The sequence below is a fragment of the Juglans regia genome, chromosome 6 (genome assembly GCF_001411555.2).
Source record: "Juglans regia cultivar Chandler chromosome 6, Walnut 2.0, whole genome shotgun sequence".
Classification (NCBI taxonomy): Eukaryota; Viridiplantae; Streptophyta; class Magnoliopsida; order Fagales; family Juglandaceae; genus Juglans; species Juglans regia.
This window is the reverse complement of record NC_049906.1, coordinates 10,964,541-10,977,933: the sequence shown is the minus strand read 5'-3', so window position 1 is coordinate 10,977,933 and position 13,393 is coordinate 10,964,541.

Below are 13,393 nucleotides of genomic sequence, written 5' to 3'. Positions count from 1 at the left end.
TTGGTTGCTTGATGTTTGGAGGGTCCGTTTTTTGTAATATTGTTGTGGACAAAGGAGGGAATAGATGTAAAATATTTGATTTGGTGTTCTGATGAGTTGGGAGTATGGCTATAAATGGTGACGTGCATTGTGGCGAAAGTTAAAGGAGGCTGGGCTAATCTATTGGTGGAGTATTGTGTTTGGACCTTGTACTTGGACCATTGTAAATTTGAGGCACTATGATAGACTATTTGTTTATGGGCAGTTTTTGGGCTCATGGATTTTGACTCTTATTAAGCTATAGTTTGGTTTATAGAATTGTTTTAGTTAGGTAGGTTTGGTTTTGGTTGGAGTTATTAACATGCGTTTGATATTTTTGGATTAGGTTGTGACATTGCTACTGTTCGTGTTCAAGGCTGAAGTGGTATATTGCAAAAGTTAGGTAAAGGTACTCCTATACTAGATTTTGCCTAAAATACGCTGAGGTTGATTTTGCCTAAAATGGTTATTTTCTGCACTTTTCTTTAAATAAAATATTTTATTATGACTGGTGTAGACATGTACAAACCCCTCGCCCGATTCTTCCTCAGCCCAGCCCAGCCCAGCGCCGCCCAGCCTCACCGCCGCCACCAACGACCTCCTTTCATGCTGATAAACACCTTCTCACCACCGGTGAACCCCATGTAGTCCTCTCTCTCCTCCTACGGTAGCTCCACCGAAATGAGTTTTACCCATTTCTCTCTCGTGCACCGCCATACACGACTACCCAGGCCATAGTACCTCCACCACCTCACACCGACAACCACCTCTCACAAACCCAGCCTGTAACGCCCCGTTACCGGAAGTCCGAAGAGTTAACTCTTAATACCTCAAATAAACTTAAATAGTACAACTATAAAATCCAGAAAATCCAATAAAATATTAATCAATTTAATCAATCCAAATATCTAAGTTCCTCCATGGGGACAATAAAGAAAATCTTAATAACATAAATTAAAAACTCAAAATTATCCTTAACTCATCAAATCAAAATACCCGAAAAATAAAATCAGTTTACTAACTACGACTCTCAAATAAGCACTTGTACCCTCGGGCACTTATTCCACTCTAATCATCACACCTGCTAAAACTTCTTACTCTCGTTCTCCAACTGAACCATTAAAATTATCTGAAAAATATATGGAGATAAGGGTGAGTTATCAACAACTCAATAAGCAGAGAACATATGCCAATGTGTAAACATTAGCAGTTACAGAAATCAGAATGCAGAACAAAACATTTTCATTTTCAGAGTGCGGAAGCAAAACATGTTATCAAAATATCAGAGCGAAAATTTAGAAATAATTTCATTCAAAAATATTCTTTGGCATAGCATAAATGATGATGATCATCATCAGAACATCATATCAGAACAGAAGCCATGTATAACCCCCGTGGTAGGGTTGTACATCTGCGGATAGCCAAGCAGAACATAAATCATTTTGTCACCAAGGTGTGCACTCAAAACAGAGACCACTATTATTACCCGTGGCTGGGCCGTGTCCACTATTATTACCCGTGGTTGGGCCGTATCCACTATTATAACCCGTGGTTGGGCCGTATGTCACTATTATTACCCGTGGCAGGGCCGTAACTGAACAAAGTGGAAATAGAATCAAATTCGGAATCAGAGAGTCATGCCAAAGGTTTTCAGAAATCACGTCTTATCCAAACAGAGTATTGAACAAAATCTTCAGAACAGAACAAAATCATATCACAACATAATTTATGCACAAATTTCATATTCGCTCTCTTTTTCAAAATTCAGAAACAAAATGTCAAAAATAAGCTCATGTCTACACTAGTCATGACAGAAAATACTTTCTTCTTAAACAGAATCTCATGAGTAATGCAGAACAAATAAATGAGGTAGTTCAAATTTCATTTCATAATCAGATATGTATATTTTCCAAAAATAACCTCAGCTCATTTTATTTTAATGTAAAGTCTAGCATAGGAATCCCGCTTACCTGAACTTGTTAGGTTTTTCAGAATTCCTCAAAAATGTCGAACAATAACAATCGTCACCTATAAAAATAATCAAGTATTTCCCGTAAATTTTTGATCAACCACTTATTTCGATATTTAAGCCTAAGCTTATAAAATAACCTATTTTAATTCCTCAAAACCTAAAATTCTCATAACCCCAAAATATATCATCCCTTTCTAAAATCGCTGATATCCATTTGATAACTTCGACTAAAAACATTTAAAAGTCTAACTTATTTATTAATGAAAACAACTTATAAAGTTTAATACTAGATAATATAATTGTCCCAAAATATTTTAAAGTAAACCATAACTATTTTTTAAATAGACTAAATCATATCTAAAGTGTAAAAACAACATTACTCCAATATTATTTACTCTTAAAAGAAATCTTTACTTAAAAGTGTACCAATACATAATAAAAATTTTAAGCACATTAGTATCACACTTAGTAAAAGGGCACTAATGTAATTTCCTTCATTTCTTTGAAAACCAATAAAAACCTATGGAAAACAAATAATTTGCATGGCAAGGGCTTACTCACGGAGGAATCATGCGGCAGCGTGCGATGGCTGGACTGGGTAGGCAGTGACGACGCGGCTGGAGAGCAGGTGTGCAGCGGACAAGCTGGGTTAAGCACGAGAGAGGGAGAAAATGGAGAGTGAGAGAGCGAGGGCCACAGTGTGCGGAAAGGAATGAAATTAGTTTGTGAGACGGGAAGGAGGCTTCCGACGGAGGCTCATCGAGAGAAGTGGAGCTGCGACGGAGCTGGGTGGCTCGAGGTGATGTGAGGTGGCTGACGGAACTCTCTGTGGAAGTAGCGTCGAAGTGGAGGGGCTGGTGCCGTGGGGTTGTTGGGTTAACTTAGGGGGAAAATAATTCCCATGTTTCAGTGTGGCAGATCGGAGGAGCACTTGCAGTGGTTTCTGTCGTGTAGCAAGGCTGAAAGCAAAGGTGCACGGGGAGAGTGAGAGGCCGGTAGAGGGAAGTTCAGTGGAGGACTTAAGCAAGAACTTGCTTTGTTTTTGGATGGATGAAACAGAGTATGGGGCTTGGGCTTTGGTTTTGCTCATTTACAGTGGAGAGAAGGGCTACGATGCAACTGGGTGGTCTGATTCAGGCTCTGTTTCGGGCTGTAGTTGGGGCCAGATAGCTTTTCCACGGTGGTCCCATGGCTGACACTAGGAGGAGGGGAACAAAGCACACGATGCTTGAGAGATGGTGGTCGGTGTCCGTGAAGTAGTGCTGGTTTTGGTTGTCCACGGAGCAGCCGCATGGAAAAGGAGGCTTGAATGGAGGTTTGCGGTAACACTAACGCTTGGTTGATAAAGTTTACCTATGTGTATAAGGTGCAGGGAAAAAACCCTAGGGAGGAAAGACGTGCATGTGACTAGCGGAAAGAACTATACGCCATTTTCATTTTTTTCTTCTTTTTAAACAACTACTCGCTGTGTCTCTCTGTTTACAGCAAACGGGCGTGGGCGGTTGATCGAGTAGAGCCCATTTTAAATATTTAGGTCCACATTTTGGATAATAAGAAAATCATAAAAGAAATGAATTTTTGGACCTCGACTCATCCTTAAAAAAAATGTACTTGTCCCATAAATTTTACGAGTGAAGATCCACTTGTTCCATTAACAGATTTTAAAACTAATTATCAAACCTATTGAAAAAAATTTATATTCTACCTAAAATATCTTAGGTCCGAACTCTCTTCCACAAAAGTTTACTCTCAATCCCAAATGGGATTTCCATAACTATAAACCCAAGGATTTTGTAAAGCGGGCTTGGCTGGCCTGGGTGTTACACAGCCACCACAAACCTCCCTTTCGCTCTATGTCGCATACATGCACACAACCCATAAATGGGTCTCACATGGGTTTCTTCCCTTTCCACCGCCGTATGCCACCTCCTGGCCACCGCACCTCCACCAAAGCCTTCTCTGGCCACTGGCAACCTCTCCTAGCCATCCCCATGTCGAGCCGAACCACCTAGCTCCCCCACTCTCGCACGGACTCTCCCTCCACCTCACGGCTTAGATCCACCACCGTAGGCCGTCGTGGCGCCACCCAAAACTCCACCACACCTCCCTCAGCTCCTCCATGGCCAGCCATGACCAGCCAAGCTCCCCCTCCAATTGCATGCTTTGAGACACACGGGTTTCCCTTGGAAACCCACGGCTTCGCTGTGTTCTGCCACCCCAGCCACCATGAAGACCACCCTCAGCCTCCCTTGGCCTCCCCTAGACTAGTCCTAAGCCCAAGTTGCCACTTTACGTGGTGGACAACCACTGTGCGTGGCTAACCGCCACTGTACATGGCTAGATACTTCATGTTATGCCCATCACCGTCACCATGAGGCCACCATGAACCCTTCCAAGACCACACCTAGCTATCCAAATGCCCAAACAGCCACTGTACATGAGTTAGTCGCCACATACAACCCTTCCGACATCATTGACTGTGACGGTCAACGAGCAACGCACGAGTTACCCCGACGATGGTATAACCTTCTCTACCTTGTTAATTATGTTATATATTAGTTGGTTGGTTGGTTAGGTTGTGGACTATGCTGTCAGTATTTGTGAAGTTTGCTATGTAGTATGGAGATGTGATGTGCTGTGTATGTGAAGTATTGGGCGTAGTTGGAAACTGTGTTGTGTAGTGTTGTGGATTGTGCTGTGAAGTGTGGATTGGGAAGAGTACACGCGGAGTGTACTCTGTGTGGTGTAGCGTGTGTGAAGGGAATACACATGGAGTGTACTCCATGTGATGGAGTGATGCATCATATGGTGTGTACGCCATAGTGGTGATGTGGCATAGCGTATGTGAAGGGAGTACACGTGGAGTGTACTCCATGAGGTGAAGGGACACATTGTGTGGCGTGTCGCAGAGATAAGGATGGTTGTGTGGTTGATGGCCGTAGAGCGTGGTGAGTAGTGTCGGAAACTATGAAACAGTGTCCCGAAGTAGCTGTGATGTGGCCTGTAGTTTGAGGTGACAAGTGTCACTATAATTAACTTATGGTTGGGAGTATTTGTGAAATGACAGAACAAGTGTAATAGTATGCAGCAGAAGCATGACTGGGGAATGTCACGAAGTGACATGGTTACTGGTAGTCGTACTTGTGATGTGTGAGGAGTTAGTGTAGGAATGGCATAGTAGGAACGTGACGAGATGTCACGATGTGACAGGAGTACGTGAGGGACCGTACTCCTGATGAGTTAGGAGTGGCATAGAAATGATGCAGCAAGATGTCAGATGACGTGACAAGGTCACGGTGTGGCTTGGGAGTAGTCTTGAGCTATATAATGTGACGTAAGGCGTAGTTGTGAATGGAGTCTTTCTTGTTAAGTGTTGGGATGAACTGTCAAAAGGGATGGGTAGCATGGAGAGTCATGCTAGCCAGGATAAGAGAAGGTTGGTATCGAAGTATGGCGCTTGTCCCTATGAGCATGTGAACAACGTGCTATATGTTAGTCTTAGGTGATAAAGGGGTAAAGTACATGTGTAATCTGTTGAGACACATGTGTCAGACGGATTCACCATATGCAATGGGTAATCTGACCTAAGCATGGTTACACTATGCTTAAGCCTCAGAGTTGGTTTAGAGCCATGTGGCGTGTATGGATGGGAATGAGGATTTAGTGTGAGCTAAGGTGCATGGAGGTAGTGATGGGTGTATTGTCTAGGATTGTGATGCGTGACTCTATCGGGATTAATCATGCATCGAAATGTGGTCAATAGGAAGAGTAAGATGAAGGTCTTAGTGACTTAATCCTAAGGTGAATCATGGGTTCACTTTAGTGGATGGGCACTGGAGATAAGACCTTGAGTTTGGAAGATGTAGCGATTGTAAGTGGATCCCGAAGGTTTTAGCATAGTAAAGGGCACGTAAGAGGACGGGATAGAAGGAGAGTGTTCCAAGTGAAGTGTAGCTTATGTCTTCTAAGTTTAGTTGCTTATGCACTAGATAGAAAATGACGCTAAGGTTATGTGTATGCATGTAGGTTGCCATCCGACACGCACATGAATGGACTGCATGATATGAAAGTAGCATGGAGTCCAGGTAAATATTATATTCATACTCTTCTAGAGTTTTTTAAAAGATATGAAATGAAAATGAAATGCTTTTCCTTTATGATACCTTCCGAAACGACACGAAAGATGTTTTATGAAAGCATGCTAAGTGTTCAAAGGTATATGTATGTACGGACCACCTTGGCAACCCCTTTTTACGCAACCAAATTATTAATTGTACACATGTGAATGGATGACTATACGCAGTATCTATTGTATGTATTTTCCACGAAAAGAGATGTTGAGGCTTATGCCTCGTGCTTTACTTTAAATGTCACGAAGAAAGTGTTTTAAAAGGTCCATATGAACTGATGTTTTAAGGATGCCATAAACTGATGCTTTAAATGATGCCATGAAAGAAGATGTTTAAGCCCATGCTCTTAAATGATATTTTTCCATGAATAAACTGCTAAATGAAAAGGACTGAAAAGGAAATGACTGAACTGAATGAAAGGATTGAATTGAAAGAAAGGATTGAACGTTTAATGTATTAAAATACGTAACGGCCACATGAATGGATGAAAAGGGTACCAAAGGAATGGGCAGATTGCAATGCTGGGTAAGTAGAACTGGTAGTGCACCTAGTGCTGCCCCCTAACGGAAGAGGGATTCCCAACCCGTGGCCAAGGGTGGAATCTGGGTCCAAAAGACCGCTAACCCCAACACACGGAGTGTAACAGTGTGTATCGACCAATGAAAGTAATAGGAAAGAATGTATGAATGCATCGAACTCTTAAAAAATGAAGGCACTGACGAGAGATACGTTTCACAAAAAGAAAACCCTTTTTAAAGAAAAACCCCTGCCAGTGATGTTTTCAAATGAACGCATGTATGCATATACGTATAATATGTATAGAATGATGAATGCATGACTGAAATCCTATGTTATTATATTTTAACTATATGAAGTAATGCTTACTGAGTATTCGGCTCGTTTTAGTTTTTACGTGTGCCCCTCCCTCACAGGAACTTAATGAGCAGTATGCGTCAGGATGGACACGGCCCATGGGGAAGAGCAAGAAAGTCTGGGTATGGGAGTTTAATTGTATGATAGGCCTTTTTATCTTAAGATTTATGTTTTCTGCTGTAAACCTCTTTTATTCTCAAAGCACATTTATTTTATAACGTAGAGTCCTGCACCCTGGGTATGGAAATAAAATGTTTTAAATCGAACGGTAATTCCTGTCATCTTTTCTAAAATCATTTTATAAAAAGTCACACCACAAGGACGGGCGTTACAACAATATATCTGAAACCATCATACTAAGGGGGTAACATGTAAAAACACTTAAAAAAAAAGTTTGAGGTGTTTTACAGAAAAATCAAAGACCAATTGCATGATGGCATTTTCATAATTACCAGGAATATCATGACCATAAATTTTAAAACTATACGTTAATATTTTCAAAGAGTGCAAGGTTTCTACTTGTTTCTAGGAAAACATAAAACACAACAAAAAGGAAATATTAAACCAAAAGAGAAAGAGGTGCGACAGAGGCTCACCATGAGGGAAAAAGGCCGTGGCAGAGCTGGGCGAGATAGGAGGTGGTTGTCCTGACGATGGCGCACTGAGAGAGAGAAATAGATGAGAACGGAGAGAAGGAAAGAGAGAGCACAAATCTGAGAGAGAGAGAGAGAGAGAGAGAGAGAGAGAGAGAGAGAGAAGAAGGAAAAGAAAGAAAGAGAGAAAAAAAAAAAAGGGGGTGCGGCGCTGGAAAAAAAGAACATAAGGGATAGGGTTTTCACCACTTGTTTACAAAACGACGCCGTTTATGGGGGATTTAGTGGGCTGGGTTGAAGGCTCACGGGTTGGGCTAGGCCTAAAAGAAAATTAAACACACTCAAACAGGCGAAAATAGAAGAGTCCAACAAAAGAATAGGGCACAATAAAAATAAATAAGAACCAAATAAAAACACTACAACTCAATATTAATAAAATAAAATAATTAAAATCCAACAACAAAATTATTCATTAAAGCAAAGAGCAATTTAAATGTAAATAATAATTAATATCAAGAAAGCACATCAAAATAAATTTCACAACTTAAAAATTATAAAATAAATCCAACAAAATATCCAATAAATTTTAAACAAGAGAACCAATATTTAAAATAATTCAAATAATCATTCAAATAAAAAAAATACACTAAAATACAAGGTATCACAAAGAAACATCCAAACATTCAAATTGAAAAAAAAAAAATCGGAGTTCTGGGTTGTAAAGCAAAAAAGAAAGTTATGCACTCACTGAAACTTGAAAGTTAAGGCAAAATTGGAAAACACTCACCACTCTCACTTGGTTTCTAATCAAGGAAAGGATTGTGTAGTTAAGTTGATGTGCGTGTGAGAGAAGAGGTAGCTGAAGTGAAATGGAGGATGTGTGTGGCGAGAAGAAATGAAGAAAAGAAAGGGGAATGCTTTCGGTTTTGTAGACCATATATTCGAAGGGGAAAGGAGTGTTATTCGGCTTAAGCTTTTTCCATACTCAAGAAAATCTAAATTTATTGACAAGTCTAGGCTTATGATCAAATGAATGGTGAAGGATGGAACCATGTGTGCTTGGGCATTCAAATTCAAGGGTCTAGCGGCCGGTGACGTGGCACTCTTCTAGTGGCCCAATTGGCATAAAAAAATAAAAATAAAAAATTTATCACACCAAAATTTCTAAAAATTCCAACTATACTAATTTTGTGAATTAAAAAAAAAAAATCCACGAAGTTTCGAGTTCACTTAAAGATCATAAGTCGACTTTGTTATTGAGATGAAAATCCAACTAGTTTAATCTATTAAATTTCCTAGATCTTCATATTAGATCAGCATATCCAAAATTAAAGAAAATTTCCTAATCTAATTTTCTTTTGGGTATTACGAAGACACATTCTCTAAACATGTTCCCAAGACCTTTTCTCTTAACATATTCCTTAAATGTTTTTGGTGGTAACCCTTTAATGTGAATGGATCTGCAACCATGAACTTTGTATTAATATGTTCTATAGACATCTGCTATTTTTTAACTTCATTCTTAATGGAAAAATATTTTATCTCCATATGTTTAGCACTATTAGAGTATTGGTCGTTCTTGGAGAAAAACACCTATATATAGTCAACATATCAAATAAAAATTATAAACTAGCTCTCACTAACCTTTAGGTATATACAATATTTATCAATGATGTTTTCCTTAAATCTGAACGAAGTAATAGTATTATTGAAATTAAGATATCACTGTCTAGAAACTTAAACATGTCCATATATTGCCTTCTTTAATTTGCAAACTATGTATTCTTTTTCCTTTGTGGAGAAGCCTTCAGATTGATCTATATAGACATTTTCTTCTAAACTCCTATTCTGAACAACAGTTTTTATATCCATTTGGGGTATTTTAAAATCAAAATGGGCTATTAAAGCCATAATAATTCTGAGTTCTTCTTGGATACAGAAGAGAATGTCTCTTTATAATCAATGCCTCCCTTTTTAGGGAAACCTTTGACAATGAATCTGACTTTATAACGTTCAATGTTGCCTTTAAAGTCTTGCTCAGTCTTGAAGACCTACTTACAACTGACTATTTATGTCCTTTAGGCAATTCAACTAATTCCCAAACTTAATTTTGGTCCATTGATTTCAACTTATCATTCATGACGTCAATCAACTTATCAGAATTACTATTACTAATGACTTGTGACGATGAAACCAAGTCTTTTCCTTATATTATAATGTGTTTCTTATAAATAAACCACATAATCATCATAAATAGCATATCTATGCTCTCTTTGAAACCTCCTTAAAGTTATTTCTTGTTGTTCTTCCATAAGTGGTTCGTTGGTGATAACCTCATCAATTGATAATCAATTTGTTATTTAATAGTGTCAAATGATTCTACAACTATAGGAACAATAACTTCTTCGGAAGTTACGAGTAGTGAGACTTGCAACCTAACTTGAACATTTTATATTTTGTGATTGAGAACTCCCATTGATTTTACCATTCTTAATGAATTTGGTATTACCTGTTTCAACAATTTTTGTCTTATGAGTAGCCTCTATTTATGTGAGCTATATAAGGTTTCTTGAAATATTTCTTTTATTTATTTTTTCATCTCAACAACTAAAAAAAAAATTAACATAAAATTTCTTGATTAAATAGTAACATAAAAGTTCATTTAATCAAATGGTGTCCAAAAAAATACATCCAATAAAAAAATCAAACAACTTCATGAAATAGCTAAAAAAAAAAAAAGTTCATGAAAAACTAGGAATGTTTGTTTGTTTGTTTTTTTTTTCTTCTTTTAAGGAAAATTCTCATTAATAATAGAACTTGATCAAATACAGAGCTTGTCTAATAAGACATTGCCTGAGATGATCCTAGGACCCTCCTCGATCATTACAACATCATTCTCACATAAAAACTTAGCTTAGCTAGCTGATGAGCTACATAGTTTCCAGTTGAGGGTGTAAACACTTCCAATCAATTCTTCTCTTAAGCATCAATCTAATATCATCAACAATTTGACCATACCAAAACCAATTTTCACCCACATTGTTAACAACCTTCACAACTAACTAAGCATCATCTTCAAATATCACATTTCGAAGATCTAATTCTTGACACAATACCATTGCTCTCCACAAGGCCATGCATTCCGCTAGCACTAGTTTTGACTAAAAGGTCCTTTTAGCACTAAGTGAAACCTATATCTCCCTTTCCCTATCACATACAATGATCCCAATCCTCATCTTGTTACCTTCATCCACTGCAGCACCCCAGTTGGCCTTAATAAAATCATCTTCAGGTTTTTTTCCACCTTTGGATGATACTTGTCTCTGATCTAGTATGCTTAACATCCTTCCCTCTGGTCTGAGCACATTTGAAGTCTTCTAGTAAATCATCAGTGCCTCGTATTATTCACCTTGGATCTTCCATTTTGCCTTCAAACAAATATTTGTTCCTCCAAGCCAAATCTTCCTCATTGTTATTGCTACCCAAGTTAATTTTGGTTCTGTGAGTTCCTTTCTGCATCTCTTCCATAGCTCCATAAAATCAGTCCCATTTACATTCCACTTTTGTGCTGGACTAGTTACATCCACCCATACATCATTAGCTACAATACATCTCCACAACACATGAGCCACTGATTCTTCCTCTCTTTGACAAACCAAATAGAAAGGACTATCAAGGATATGCTTTTTATACAGATTTAGTCTAGTTGGTAACACATTTTGGCATGCTTTCCAAATAAAGCTCTTAACAGCTCTTGGAACCTCCAAGCTCCACATTTTTTCCCAACATTAATCAGTCCCACCCTTTATAGAGGAATCCCACTACTACATTTTCCTCAGATTTAAAGCAACATAATATGCACTCCTCACTGTAAAACTCCCATTTGACTTATACCCCCAATATCCCTTATTTGCCCCTCCAAGTCTGCTTATAGGGATTCTAAAAATCTGCTCTGCTTCATCCTCCTTGAATATTTTTGCAATTAATTCTCCCTTCCAACTATTATCGTTTTCATTGATTAGTTCCTTAACTTGTGCCTCTTGATCCATCATTTTAACTTGGGATTGTACACAAAAAGTTGATGGGGGTATGTAGCCATTTTTGTCCCCAGATCTTGATGTCTTTACAATCACCAACCCTCCATCTTAGTCCCTCTTTCAACAACTCAATTCCAGACCATAGGCTCCTCCATATCAAGGATGGTCGACCCAATTTTGCCTTCAATATAGATTTCTTCTTAAAGTATTTTTCTTGAAAAATCTGAGAAACCAAAGTTGATGGGCATTGCACCATTCTCTAACATTGTTTTGCTAGCATAGCCTCATTGAAACACTCAAAATCTCTGAAACCCATGCCTCCCTCAGCTTTTGAACTTTTCATCTTTTCCCAACTCCTCCAATGGATCTTTCTCTCACCTTTCTTGCTTCCCCACCATAATTTCGAAATCAAGCTTGATATCTCGTGACACAAAGTCTTTGGCAGTCAAAAGACACTCATAGTATAGGTTGGTATGGCTTATAAAGCTGACTTTCCCTCTGAGCTTGGGAAAAAAAAGTAGTTTTCCAACTTCTGATCTTCTGCCAAATACGAACCTTAATGCCCTTGAATGTTTTAAACTTTGACCTTCCTACCAATGCTGGTAACCCTAGATACTTTTCATAACTTCCACATACCCCTCCTCTTGCTGCTTCTATGATGGCTCTCCTATCTTTGTCTCTTGTGTTAGAGCTAAAGAAGAAATAAGACTTTTGCTTGTTAAGTACTTGGCCCGACCCTTTCTCATATTTTGCAGAATTTCTTGAAGCTTCATCCATTTAGAGACCGTTGCTCTACAAAATAAAATGCAGTCATCAGCAAACATAAGGTGATTAATTTCATTACCACCTATTGTCACTAACACTCCTCTAATGTCACCCCTATTCTTAGCTTCATATATCATCGAGCTCAACCTTTCAACACAGAGGATGAACAAATAAGGTGACAGTGGGTCGCCTTTCCTCAAACCCCTAGTTGAATAAATAACATCTCCTGGATTCCCATTGATGAGCACAGAGTAAGTAACTGATCTTACACATGATCAGTTTGATCCACTTCGCTCTAAAACCTAATTTTTCCATAACAGCCTCCAAATACCCCCATTCTACCCTATCATATGCTTTGGACATATCTAGTTTGATTGCTAAGCTCCAACCTTGCCCTGCTTTCATGTCTTCATGGAGTGGAGCACTTCATAAGCAATCATTACATTATCCTCTCCATTCAAGAAGCTTAACATTGCTTTGCTACATTCATCTCCAAGAATGTTCCAATGAGTCTGAAAGAAGAATGCACCAAATCCATCTGGGCCAGGGGATTTAAAAGTTCCCATTTGTTGAATTGCATCATCAATCTCTGTTCTTGTGAATGCAGCTTCTAGCTTGTTATTCATCTTTATTTTGACTCTAGCTTCCATAGAATGCAAACAATCTTTAATTGCCTCTGTAGATGGGTTTGAAGAGGTTTAAATCTTGTCAAAATATCACTTGAATGCATCTACAATAGCTACAGCCTTTGTCAATAACCTTTCAAAATCAACTTTAATTTGTTTGATAGTATTCTTTTTCTTCCTTTGTGTTGCACATGCATGAAAACATAGAGTATTTCTATCACCTTCCTCATACCAATTCTGTTTTGCTCTTTGTTTCCAGTTAATGTCTTCTTGTTCCAACAGAACCCCCAACTTTGATTGTAATTGTTTCACCTCATTTATCACATGCTCGTCTTCATTTTCTTGTAACTTCTTCAGCTGATTAGAAAGATCTTTAGTT